General features: G+C 33.5%; 1 protein-coding gene and 1 non-coding gene across 2 annotated transcripts in view; both read right to left on the bottom strand.

Moving 5' to 3' along the window:
- Window positions 1-14042, bottom strand: part of Pdzd8 (PDZ domain containing 8) — a 77870-nt gene that overhangs the window by 59513 nt on the left and 4315 nt on the right. The gene's annotated exons all lie outside the window — the stretch shown is intronic.
- On the bottom strand, window positions 5305-5376 carry Trnaa-agc. The gene has a single exon. It is a non-coding gene; the product is annotated as a tRNA-Ala (tRNA).

Genomic DNA, 14042 nt, shown 5'->3' on the forward strand with positions numbered 1-14042 from the left:
AAGACTCTTGTCTCAAAAAAAAAAAAAAAAAAAAAAAAGGTCTGGGAATGTGATTAGGGGTTGAGTATCCCTGGGTTCAAGCTCTGGTATCCACCCCTCCCCCAACCCCCCCTCCCATAAAAAAAAGACAAATCCTTACACCAAGCTCCTCTATGCTTACCAAAGTTAGTCCTCCATATTATTTCTTCTGATGAACTGTATCTATTAACCACTCTGATCCCATACCTAGCCCCGTCTGGTAAACTCCTTTTCACTATTCAAGTTCTACTTTAAAGTAACCTCCTCTCTATAACCTGTCTCCCTCCCTTCTCTACCATCTGGTAATCGCTTCCTCACTTAAGTTCTAAAATTACTTTATAAACACTTCTATTATACTACCAGTCAACCTGTTTACTGCCTGTCTCTTTCCAGTGCTCCTCAAATGGCACCTTCCTCACAATTAAATCGTGAGTTGCTGAGAAAAAGAACCATATGTCATAGGCAGTACAAACAGTGGTTAAGAGCAGAATTTCAAGCCAGACTGCTTGGCTAGGGATCCTGTTGTACCATTTCCCAGCAATATGACCTTCAGAAAACTGTCTTTAATCTTCAGTTTCCCCAAATGCAAAAATTATACCTACTTCATGGTGGTAGTATAAGGAATGCATAAAATAATGAAAACCACTTAGAACCATGCCAGCAAATTCCTGTTTAATAGCAGGAATTTAAGCTGAACAATAAACAAAATGCCTCAACATGAATCGGCCATTTAATATATATCCACCAAAATAAAAATGCCATTTGATGTTAAAATGGTGTAACTGTAATTATTCTACAATACTTGGATTTTTCTGAAACTCTGGAAATTCCTAAAGGAAATTCCATAAAGGTTTTATTAGTCTACTTTATTATAACAATTATGGTACATTTTTAATTTAAAGTTACTATATACATGTTTTTCCTAAAACTACAGTAGCCTTAAGTCTTGGAGAAGATCTCATTCACTGTTACTAATGGGTTAATTCCATGGTCATTCCTTTTTTCTTTTCTATTAACTGAATTTCCTATAAGTTCTCTTTTTAAAGGCAACTGTGTTTAATCTGGAACTGCCTAATATTTAACATAATATTTTCCATCTTAACATCAGTTAATAAGAAATAATTTTTCATCTTATTTTTAATGTTAAAAAGGAAAAACTCTATTTGAAGATCATCATAAACTTTTGAAAATAACAAAAGCACTTCCAAATACTAATTTATTCCACAGACTATTACACATGAAAGATAACTCCATACATAGCCAAGAGTTTAAATCCCTTCATTTTACTGATGAGAAAATTAAAAACTAAAAAGATTAAAGAGATGACCAAGTTTTAAAATGTAGGTACACTGACTCTCAGGCCTGTCCTCTTTTAGGGATATATTTGAAGGCTCCAGACTAGCAACATTACCCACCGTGGTAGAAACATATTATTCTTATTCCTACCAGCATTTACAAAACTAAGTTTGGCTGATGTGATAACAGAATAATATGTGCTCTACCATGAATCTACCATTAAGGTAGGTATCCTACTCTGGGTGGAGGAAAGTTGGGGGTCATGTCCAGAAGGAACAAAAGGGAAGAAAAAAAATTAGAAATAACCCAGATAGCTTTTAAGTCATATGCAGTTATAATTGAGATTACTATTGACATAGAAAGAGTTCATGTCTGTCTTATCTAAGGTTTTGGAGTACTCTCTGCCCCTCCCATCCCATGATACAAAACCTTTAAACCTTTGAGAAATTAAAGTATTTTAACATATTATCATGTTATTATTTTAGCTTAAAATTTTTCATAGTGACAAACTTTCTTCCAGTAAAAGCAAATAAAACAGTGAAGTGTTTAAATAAAACAAAGGAATGCATTTGAATCTTAAAAGATAATTTACAAAGTTAAAATAAAATATAGGAAAATGTTTAAGTTAAAAGGGGCTGGGATTGCAGCTCAGTGGTAGAGCCTGTGGAGCATGCATGAGGCACTAGGTTTGATCCCAGCACCACATAAAAATAAACAAAATAAAGGTACTGTGTCCATCTTTACAACTAAAAAAATAGTAAAAAAAAAAAAAAAGGCTATGGCCAGGGCCGGGTGCAGTAGCACACACCAGTAATACCAATGGCTCAGAATGTTAGGTAGTAGCTAGCAATGAGCATTGAGATATATGGTAAGGTCATAAAGTGTTCTTCAAATTACTTTAGGATCCTTCTTTAAACTACTTTCAAAGCAGACCAGAAAGCAAAGGGTGGTAATTTGTAGAAAATAAAGAGAAGCAAAAGGAGCTAACTGGGAAAATCCATCAAGAGAAAAGGATTAATGGGACTAACAACAGGGTCCACCCGGAAGTTGATGTGAAGTTAGGAATTATAGCTATAAGTGTGTCTCCAAGTATCTAGGAAGACTTTGCACTGTAACTTCTGACCAGCTATTGACCCCAGTGCCCACATTAACATGGGACTGACTTGTAGACAAAGCCCTCCTAAGTAGGAAGGCCACTATGACAATTCTGGAGAGGACCAACTAAGGTCAAATACTCTACCACCCAACATGAAGGAGGGACTGAACCTATGATTGGTAAAGAGTACAGAAGGTGGTCCCCAGTTCTCCTGGTAAGCATCAAACAGTAATAAAATTTGGGGACAGCATTGTATTTCTTATCATTCTCTGCACAGAGATAGCCCACTCTCTCTTAAGAGTGCTCTCTGCTTACACCTCACGTTTACTTTATGTTCACCTCACTTTTGCTTATAATAAAGTTCTCTTGCATGGCTTTTGGTATCTGACTTTAAATTTTCTTTCACTGGAACACAAGAACAGGGGTTTGGAGTTTTAGCTCCCTGCTTTCCCGTGACAAGGAGGCTGAGACAGGAGGCTAACAAGTTCAAAGCCAGCCTCATCAATTTAGTGAGGCTCTAAACAATTAGCAAGACTCTATCTCAAAATAAAATATAAAAAGGATGTGGCTGAATGGTTAAGTGTCCTGGGTTCAATCCCCAGCACAAAAGAAAAAAGAGGAAAAAAAAACCTCTGTAGGAAATCAGGATTCATTGTTGAATCTCAGAGCACTATACATTATGTTGTATAAAATGAACCAAAAGTCTATGTTCGAAAATGCCTACAGGATCAGGAAAATTTAAACACTAAATATTTAATGAATTTGGCATTACTGTTGAAATTTATTTTAGGTCTGATAAAAATTACAATTCTTCTTCTTTAGATATACAGACTTTGTATTTGTGGATAAAATATGTGGAGATTTGCTTCAAAATAATCCAGGTGGGGGAGGGAGGTTAGAGATAAAATAAGATTGGCTGTGAGTTGACAACTGTTAAATTAGGGACAGACATCTGAAAGTTCATTTTACTACATGTTTTACCTCCGAACTATGAATTTTTTCCTAATAAAAAGTCAAAACAGTGCTGGATATGGTGGAATACACCTTTAATCCAGCAATTCAGAGGATTACAAGTTCCACGTTAACCTCAGAAACTTAGGAAGACCCTGTCTCAAAATTAAAAATAAATAAATAAATTTAACGAACTGAGAATATAACTCAGTGGTAGAGTATCACTGGGTTCAATCCTCAGTACTGCAAAAAAAGTTAAAAGTCCCCACTATATAGTAATATAATATAAAAGTATGAGCTCTATAATCTCAGAAACCTAGGTTTCAAATTGAGTAATTCATTTAATCTTTCTCACCCTATATTGATTCATTTATAACTGAAATATCACTATTATGGTATTATTATGTAGATTTGATAATATACATATAAAACATATAGTACTGTCCTGGCCCAAATTAGAAGTTTAATAAATCTAATCATATTTCTTACTTTCTTCTTCAACTCTTCTTTTATAAACTGCAAAATAGTTCTCTGCCAATTGCTGACCCTTAATTTCCAGTGCTGTGTTCCACATCCATTTTAATATCTATCATCTAATCTTTGTATTTCCTCTGATTTTCTTCTCTTGGGTTTTCTATTATTTCTCCTTCACATGTCTCCTTTTTCTTGACAAGGCAGTTTAAAATAGTGCTATTAAGCACACAGGCTTTAGAGTCAATAGTTAGTCTTCAATTTTGGCTCTAATCCTTACTAGCTCTGAGACCCTGGGCAAGTTACTTCAGCTTTAAAACCCAAGTTTCTTCATCTGTAAAGTAAGATAATTACAGAACCTAGTTTTGAGTAGTTATTGTAAAGATCAGATGAGAAATTTCTCATAAAGCATTTGGCACAGTGAAATGCTCCAGAAATACTGTCTATCAACTTTCTATTTATTTATATTAAGGCTGGTTTCCTACAGAATCATCAGGGAACAAACTATTCCCTCTTCACAAGGAACTACTTCAGGACTCAGCATTCACCATGTGTGAGGTTCAAACTCATAGTGTTTGTCTTCCTCTGACTTCACCCACCACATGGCCATGATTTCAGTCCCCATGCTAGTTCATTTTTTAAAAAATGTGTGTTCTGTGATATTATCAACTTGTAATTGCAAAAGAACAATTTAACAATAGCTAATATGCCTCCCTATTTTAGGTATCACCTTTCTACTTCTGTGTCATTAAGTTTTATAAATAAGATTATATTAAACTCAACATATTAAGAATATATTAAAGAAACCCATGCAGAATTGTCCTGTTTATGGAATTCCTTGGTGTGTTCTATTGCTGACCAACTCTATTCACATGGGGAAAGGATTTTAATTTCTGTAGTTCTACAGAGAAAAAAGTACTCTTGAATAGTTATGAAACTATGAACAAGAATAACAAATACTATCACAAAAAAACCCCAACAACCCCAAAGTTTCCACCGCTTGTTCCTATACCCTCTCTCTAATAATGCTTATTTTTTTCAATTCTGCATAAGAATAATCAAGATCTAAAATGTCTCCAATTTTCTTAAGTGGTTTTACCTATACAAGGAACAAAAGAGTAATAATAGAGGCTTGCTGGTCTCTCATAAAAGAACTTAAATAGCTGGTGACTCAAAGGTGAATCAATGTCAACTGATATCCTATGCACCAGAGAGATAAGGTATCAAGTGAGATGAGTTGCTCAGGGAACCTAAGTCATTCTCTTGACCAGGTCTGTCAAATCTAATATCCTTTTAGGTTCACCAAAACCCAAAAAGAGTCCTTTACCATTATCTAGGATCAAAACTACTACTTCATATATCTCTAGCACTTATGCAAATTACACAATACTTCACATACACAGTGTATTCCCATGACTCCTAACAACGTATGATATTATATACATATAATTATTTTGTGTGTGTGTTGGGGGTGGTGGTGCTGGGGATTGAACCCAGGGCCTTATGCATGCTAGGCAAGTGCCCTACCACTGAGCTACATCCCCAGCCCATACTTTTTCACATGAGGAAAATAAGGATGAAAAAGGCCAAGTGTCTTGTACATGATCATGTAATAAATGGTACAGTCAAAACTGAAACAGATCTATCAACCCTGTGTGCCAAGATGGACAAGCAATACCAGACAGCAATTAAAAATAGTATTGTGTCTAATATTTACTAAAGATAACTGATAAAGTGAAGTAATTGAGATAGTTCCTTTATATGTGGCAAAAAAATATGTAGACCAGTGGTTCTGGTTCTCAACACCCCAATACAAATTTTAAATTATTGAGGACCCCAAAGGACCAATACTTATGTGAATTATATTCATAAATATTTCACATATGAGATATTTAAAATGATAGTGTTTATAACATAAGAATGTACAAGCTTACATTTCATTAATAGGGTGATGAGTCATCACACATAACTTCTGGAAAACACCACCAATATACTTATGAGAGAATGAGAGTGCTAAAGGCAGAAACATTCTCAAATTACTATGGGAATTGTTTTGATTTGGTAGGTTTTGATTTGGTAGGTCCATCTTGGGAAAGATTGGAGATTCAAAAGGATGCCCCAATAACACATAGAAAACCATTTAGTTAGACTGTAATAACTCTTAATTGTGGCAATTCTTTTTTTAATTATTTTTGGTTGTAGATGGACACAATACCTTTATTTTATTTATTTATTTTTATATGATGCTGAGGATTGAATCCGTGCCTCACACATGCCAGGCAAGCACTCCACCACTGAGCCACAACTCCAGCCCCCACAATTCTTTTTAAAAAAGTTTAAGCCACAACTCATTACCTTAAGTTCACTATTTCTCCTACTTGATTAAAACAAAACCTTAAAAAGATGACTATTTTGCTTTATTCCCTTTCAGCACTAGTTCTTTCTTCAGTATACTGTAGAATAGGCAAAGATCGTATTGAACATTTATTGAATAAAATGATTTTTTTCTGAATTGAGGGACAAAAAACATCTTAAGGTAAAATTATTGCCTCACTACTATAATAAAGGCATAAACAATTATTTAATACAAAAGTCTAGTCATCTTAAACCAGTCAAATGAATTAAGACAAAAACAAAAACAAAAAACTCTGTTTCAGATATGAAGTAAGAAACAGCAAAAGAAATGATGACAAATTTAATACTTCAAGGTTATAATTGTCAGCTTTTCCCCAATTTCTCCCTAGCCAAGTAAAAGCAAAACATCTTCAAAAGTATGATTGTATTTCTCCATCTCAGTTTATAATTATTTCACTCAAGTTTGAACTTATTAAATGAAAATGGTAATTTTTATCTACATAGTTGAGAGGTAGCTCTACATTAGACTTATGGTAGGATAAGAGGCAGCCTGCAGAAATAATAGAAGAGTATTAAACAATGCCACCTCAATGCCATCAATTTTGCATAATTGTGTTCTCTTTAAAAATTTTAGATTCTATTTCATTTGGTCTCAAAAATAATAACTTAAACCAACAAATCAATAGTAATTACAGAAACAGATTCCTTATCTTCTAATTCTACTTTTTGAAGGCAACAGGCCGAGTTACTTTTAAGACAAATTTTAAGAACATAGATATTTTGTAAGCTTCAACAATTCTTATCACTGAATCTAGTTCAATAAATTCTTATTGACTGTCATGATTCTCGTAATTACTGAGTCCAAATTCTACTCTGTAGTACTAAAAATTATAGATAATTTACTTAATTATTTCACACAAGAAATTTATTTCAATATAGAATATAACTTAGGTATACTGTACTCATGGGCTTTATTACAGACTAAGGCTATCAGGAATTTTCTCTTAACATTTTATTAATGTTAAAATAGCCAAACTAAATTCAATTTGTATAACCTACCACACCAGAATTGGTACACAAAAGAATTCATATTTTACTATAAACATTCAGTTAAATTCTTCCATGTCAAGAGTTTGACATTCCGGTTCTAATTAAAATCTACAATGTTAAATATATACTGAGAACTAACTAACTAATACATCTTTCCAAATATTGAAAGAGATATCACCTGTCCTAAATTTTATACAGAAAATAATATTATACTTACTAATGGTGGGAACAAAATAAGATTTTCAGTGCATTATAAAAATAATTATCAAAACAACTGAAATTAGCTACATTAGAATGGCTTACTTTAGCCAAAGCATGTTGCAGAGAACTATAAGCTTTGAATTATTACTTGCATGATTAAGTAAATAATTTGCATAAGCAAAGGATTAAGGTAAGAAGACTAGTGAGTTAGTATAATCTAGTATGAAAGACTATTAAGTGAAAAGGTTAAAAAAAAAAAAGCGTACAACAGAAACCCAACGAACTATTTAGTAGATAATGATGTCTGCACAAAATGTTGTTTCTAAGAACAGGAGATATTTTTCAAAATACAGATTCTTGTAGTCAGCTACTACACAGAAATGGTCTCCTTATTATTGCTACTTAAGATTTTACAGCAAAAAAAAAAAAGAAAAGGTCATTTATAATTGTACATTACAGAGGTAGGATACAGAATTGATCCTAGAAGAAACACCATCCCAGAACATACTTAAGTCACAAATGTCTGTTTAACTGCTACATATCTTACCAAAGACCAAGTAAACATAATAGGCTCTTAATACAAAAGAATAAACTCCATTAGCTTATTTTTACCATGCAAATCACAGCATTTTTAAAGTACATTGCAACAAGAACTAATTATGCCAGGGAGTGGGAAATTTTCTAGCTACTTTATCAGTTAGGCAAATCAGAGCTCAGATATTTCAGTACCCCACCCACCATTCTCATTAGCTCCATTCTCCTTATAATACATGAAGAATTCATGGGCATAAATACTCAAAGTGCTGATTAGGAGAATAAAGAGAAATATGTTCTAAAGCATCCTGCTGATTTCACAAAAATGCATCAGACTAATGAAAACAAGTTTTATTGTTATTCTATATATTAGACCAGGGGAAGGTATAAACTGCAGTTTATCAGCACTAACTTTTCTGAGAAATGTGAAATTAAAAACCCAGTCTTCCAAAATGTCAGAGAAGGTTGCAATCACATCTATGCTTTTGTGTGCGGGCGCGAGTGCACAAATGGGTACCTGTGTGGTACCAGGAGAGATCTCAAAGTCAGCAAGTTGAACAGCTCAGATACCTCAATTGTAGGCACGCAGGAAGGGGAGGAGGCACTCTTCTTCAATACAGTATTGGCTTACAGTCATCAGCCTGTGTTTACTATGACAACTTTTAAACATTAAGGGGGGGAAAATAAGTTCCACTCATTCTGTTTAAGAAATCCAAAAATACAGATGTTCTTTAGAAAGAGAAAGACTAAATTCAAAATCACATTATTTCAGTTAAATGGCTGACTTCACTTTGTGAAAATTCATCATTTAGGATTTTGGCAGTTTCTGTACAAACGTATTCATATATTATACTTTAGTAAGAGGTAATGTGCAGGAAAAAACTCAGTATTTAAAGGGTTAACCCTCTTTTTATGATATTTAAAGGTGATATTTTAATGTAAACTGAAATATGATGGAATGAGTCTTTAGCTTTCTGTGTGAAAAACACTGTAGAAATGAGAATAGCAAAGGTCCTCTGGTGAGATTAAGTGAAGGCCTATTCTTGCAAAGTAAGATTAAGAGGCATGCCAGTAGGCATGAAGAGATTAAGAAGGAAAGAGAAGGAAGACAGGTCTAGCTAGAGAGAATGTGCAAGAATGTTGTGCACAGTGAATGATCAGGAACAAGTTGGATTCATATATACTGTCTACAGACATGCCCACGTTATAAGCCAATTTGCAGGATCATGTTTATATTATACTCCCATTTTATATTAAGCACAAAGGGAGGGATGGATGGAAAGGAAAGAAGAAAGAAAAAGAAAGAGTGAGGTACTCCTCAATATATAAGAGGCTTGTGTGAGTGTGTAAGACAGTTAGGTGTAGACCTCAAATTTAACACTGGATATATCAGGGAGACAAAATGGAGAGGTAATTTTTAACTACTAGTATTTTAACTACTCGGTAGTGTTTGAACATCTGCAAAAAAAAAAAAAAAAAAAAAAAAAAAAAAACCCAGCTCTACCCAAAGAGATGGATAGAAGGATGTTTAATGGTACCGTTATTTATTTTAGTAAGGAACAAATGAAGGAAAAAAAAAAACCCTCTTAACAATGTAGTGGTTAATTTATGGTACAACCGATCAATGTCATTCCATGTACCCATTAGAACAAAAGAGGTATATATAGAAAACCCAAAATACAATAAGGGGAGTGGGGAAACAAGATGCTAATACTGATACTGAGTACGATCTTGTTTTTGTAAATTAATAACAAATTATAATACATGTTAAGTGGAAGAACAGTTCCCAAATTTCATAGTTTTCTTTAAGAAAATGTATTACAGATTTTTTATATTACATATTTTCTATCTGCTTGAATTCTTAAAATGAGTTTATCCCTCATTTGAAAGGGAAAAAAAAATTAATATTTCACCTAGGAAATACCTGATATATCTCTACAAAATGTTGACAAGCGTAGGGTAATCAACAAAAATGTATCTGATTACTTATGAAAGATATTTATTCAATAGTTATCACATATATGAAATTACCTACAATTAAACAACTTTATTTCTATTTTATAATTAAGGAAACTGAGACTATGAAAAATGTCTTTTGTTCAGGGTCTATTGTTCAGGACAATGCTGATATCTGAAATAGGTCCATGTTACTACAAAGCTCTGTCTATTCAAAGAGACAACCTAAGTATTTCTCTACAGCCTCAATCCAAAAAAAGTTAAAATACTTCTATAGTACTAGATTCTCTTCTTATCATCTTGTAAATTGTTCTAAGAAAATGGAGAATGTGATGGGAAGAAAATGTTAAGTCTGTAACTTTTAAACACAGTAGTTAGTAGAAAAAACCTCTAACTTGAAATGTTAGATATTCTTATTGACTACTGATTTAGAGTGTCTCAGCCTACAATAGGGAAGCTCATCAAGAAGAAAAAAAGAGGGGTGGGAGGGACATGTTACTCCTAACTAGTTGGAGGATTACATCCCCTTCCAACTTGTTTAGAAATGCCTGAGCCATACCAATCCTGTATATATTTTAAGAAGGTAAACAAGATTATGAAGTTTGAATATTTATTTTAGGGTGTTAGTTTTAGTTCTATTTATGGCAACAAAGTTGTATCCTGGCTGTGTTACTCTCCAACCAGAAGTCTAAGAAACCTGGGCAGGTTTCAAGGGGACTATGAATTTCATGAAATTAAATAAAAAACTGTTTATGTATTTTTTTTCTGCAGAAATTATCCACAGCTTTCATTAACTTTCCAAAAAACAATGACCCTTCAGAAAAGATTAAGAAGAACTTTCAATATATATGCACAAATTCTTTCTTTCTTTCTTTTTTTTCCTTTTTCTTTTTGCAGAACTAGGAATCAAACACAATTCCCTAAATTGCACCGGTTGGCCTCAAACTTGAGATCCTCCTGCCTCAGCCCCCCGCATCACTGGGATTAGAGGTATATATGGTGACACCCCTACATATCCCCATTTTTATTAAGCATTTTAGCTTTTTTTAAATTTAAGAGCAGAGATCAGGGAATCTTTTTAATAAAAGGCTAGATGGTAAATATTTTAGAATTTGTGGGTGCATATAGTCTATCACACCCTTTTAAACAACTTTAAAGTTTTAAAACCATACAAAGACCATCTTAACTGAGGCCTAATGGGATCTAGTCTGCATGGACTTTGGGAGTCTAGGACTTTTTCCCTAGAACTTAGAAATCCACTAATCTCCTCTAAGTTTGAAGTTTCTCCATCTATAAAAATGAGACACTGCACCTTTCCTACATATAAGTGAGAGAGCAAGTACATGGTCAACCCACACAGTGCTTGAAATACACATACGTAGCAAACTAATTTTATTACCCTTCTCATCTAATAGATTGTTAGTAATACCTGTAAATCAATATTAAATGTTTAATAAAGCATGCACCTCCAACTCAATCTGCTAATGATCTAGTTTAGCTCTTTTCAGGAACAAACTGGCTTTCTGGGATACCCAATATACCCATATTACTAGTTAGAACTTAATATCCACCTCAAAATTACTCTTCTCCCCTCAATGTGTAAAGCAAAGATTTATCAATTATTTTCCATCTAAACTTTTACTTTCTATGGGAAAAACATTGTAGAAATGAGAATAGCAAAGGAAATCCAACTTGTAAGAAGTAAAATTAGCACCAAACAGAGTATACTTAGATGTACTAGGTCACAATACATTATAAGTTGTCTTCCCTTACCTACAAGGGATAAGCTCTAATTCCCCCCCCCCCACCCGTTGATGTCTGAAACTACACATAGCACTAAATCCTAATGTACTGTTTCTTCATAGATATAATGAAATAATCAGTGGATATCCTTATCAGAGAGACTGATCTCTCTTCTTCCTGTTTCTCACAAAACTATAGGTCTTCTATATATCATTATAATGAGTTTTGATTATTCTTTGCTTTTCCTAGAACCAACCAGAATTAAGAACATGAACTACCTTATTAACTATTTTACCTATACCATACTCACCATACTAGGCATGGCAGTCTGCAGTAAGCACTTAAAAATGACTAATCATGATTCATCTCTAAGAAAACGATCTTGCAATTCCATTCATAAAGAGATATTAAAACAGATTTCTTCTGATGATAAGTACAAGGAAAAGCACAGTAAGGCAGGCATGGTGGCATGCACCTATAATCCCAGCTATTCAGGAGGCTAAGTAGGAGGATTGTAAATTCTTGAGGCCAGCCTTGGCAATTTAGTTGAGACCCAGTCTCAAAATAAAAAGGGTTGGGATAGCTCACTGGTGAAGTGCCCTTGGGTTCAATTCCCAGTAAAAAAAAAAAAAAGAAAAAAGCATAATAGATTTAAAATGAGCTACTATCTCACATTATTATTGCAGGACAGCTAGATTCATACACAATGCCTGTTGTCTCTAATATACCAAAGGATCAAAAGTTAGTTATTACATTTTCTACCAACATTAGTAAGTAAAACTATGATGACTATATCACTAAAGAATTTTTTAAAACATTTATTTTTTTTAGTTTAGACAATTCCTTTACTTCTTTATTTTTATGTGGTGCTGAGGATCAAACCCAGGGCTTTGCACGTGCTAGGGGAGCGCTCTACCGCTGAGCCACAATCACAGCTCCCTCACTAAAGAATTTTATTAGCTGATTTAAAATTCATTCTACTCTAAGACGCCTTTTTAAAGTTGTCTACACACACACACACACACACACACACACAATGAAATAATGAAAAAAAAAAGTAAATAAATACATTAACTTCAGAAATGGTTTTGTCACCTTTCAGGGAATTTGCTTTAAAAGTTTTTGAGACAACACTGATTACTAAAGTCACATTTCCTCAAATAATCAATAAAATGAAAAGCTATAAATTAAGAATAAACATTTTTGTTCCTCATTTCAGAAGACCAAGGAAGATTATACATTGTATACAAACCACATTATAGACTATGAAGCTTTACAGACCAGGCCAAATTCATTTACCTGAAATTAATGGCACATCGATTAATTTAAAGTTGCTTCAACCCTTAAGGAAATAGTTTTGTCTTTCTTGCCTTCTAGGCACTAAGAATACATGAAAATTTCCATGAATACATTTCAAAAATGTTTTTCAAAAGAACAAATAATCAGTTATGACAAAAATAGTCATGCTCAGAAAACATTAGAAGAAACTATAAAGTCAAGTTTTCCAAAAATGTATTCCATATGCATTAAATTCTAGTGTCAATAAATGTTTTCTATAGATCAAAGTTATACAGTTAACTAATGAAAAACTAACGAAAAATATCCACCAAATCCAAGCAAAAATCAGCCACCATTGTTTGCTATAATGACATGACAGAAAAGTGGAAATATTTCAAGGAATTTTTTTGTTTTGTTTTGAGTTTCTGGCGGAAATAAGTCTTTAAAATTCAGCATTATATAGACACCATCTTTTTTTTAAAAAAATTATTTATTTATGTATGTATCTTTAGTTTTAGGTGGATACATTAGTTTGTTTTTATGTGGTGCCGAGGACTCTACCACTCTACCACTGAGCCACCACCCCAGCCCTAACACTATCTTTTAAAATAAAATTAAACAATGAAAATCCGTTCCAAGATAGTTAAAGAGGGGTTAGAATACAAACAACAATAAGTGTTGGCAAGGATGTGGCAGAATAGGCACACTCATACATTGCTGGTGGGACTGCAAATTGGTACAGCTAATCTGGAAAGTAGTATGGAGATTCCTTAGAAAACCTGGAATGGAACCACCATTTGACCCAGCTCTCCCACTCCTTGGTATATACCCAAATGACTTAAAATCAGCATATTATAGTAATGCAGCCACATCAATGTTTACATCACAATAGCTAAATTGTGGAACCAACCTAGATGCCCTTCAATAGATGAATGGATAAAGAAACTGTGATATATATACACAATGGAATATTATTCAGCATTAAAAGAATAAAATATGGCATTTGCAGGTAAATGGATGGAGTTGGAGAATATCACGCTAACCAAAGTAAGCCAATCCCAAAACACCAAAGGCCAAATGTTCTCTCTGAGAA

Source organism: Marmota marmota, unplaced genomic scaffold (genome assembly GCF_001458135.2).
Source record: "Marmota marmota marmota unplaced genomic scaffold, marMar, whole genome shotgun sequence".
Taxonomy (NCBI): Eukaryota; Metazoa; Chordata; class Mammalia; order Rodentia; family Sciuridae; genus Marmota; species Marmota marmota.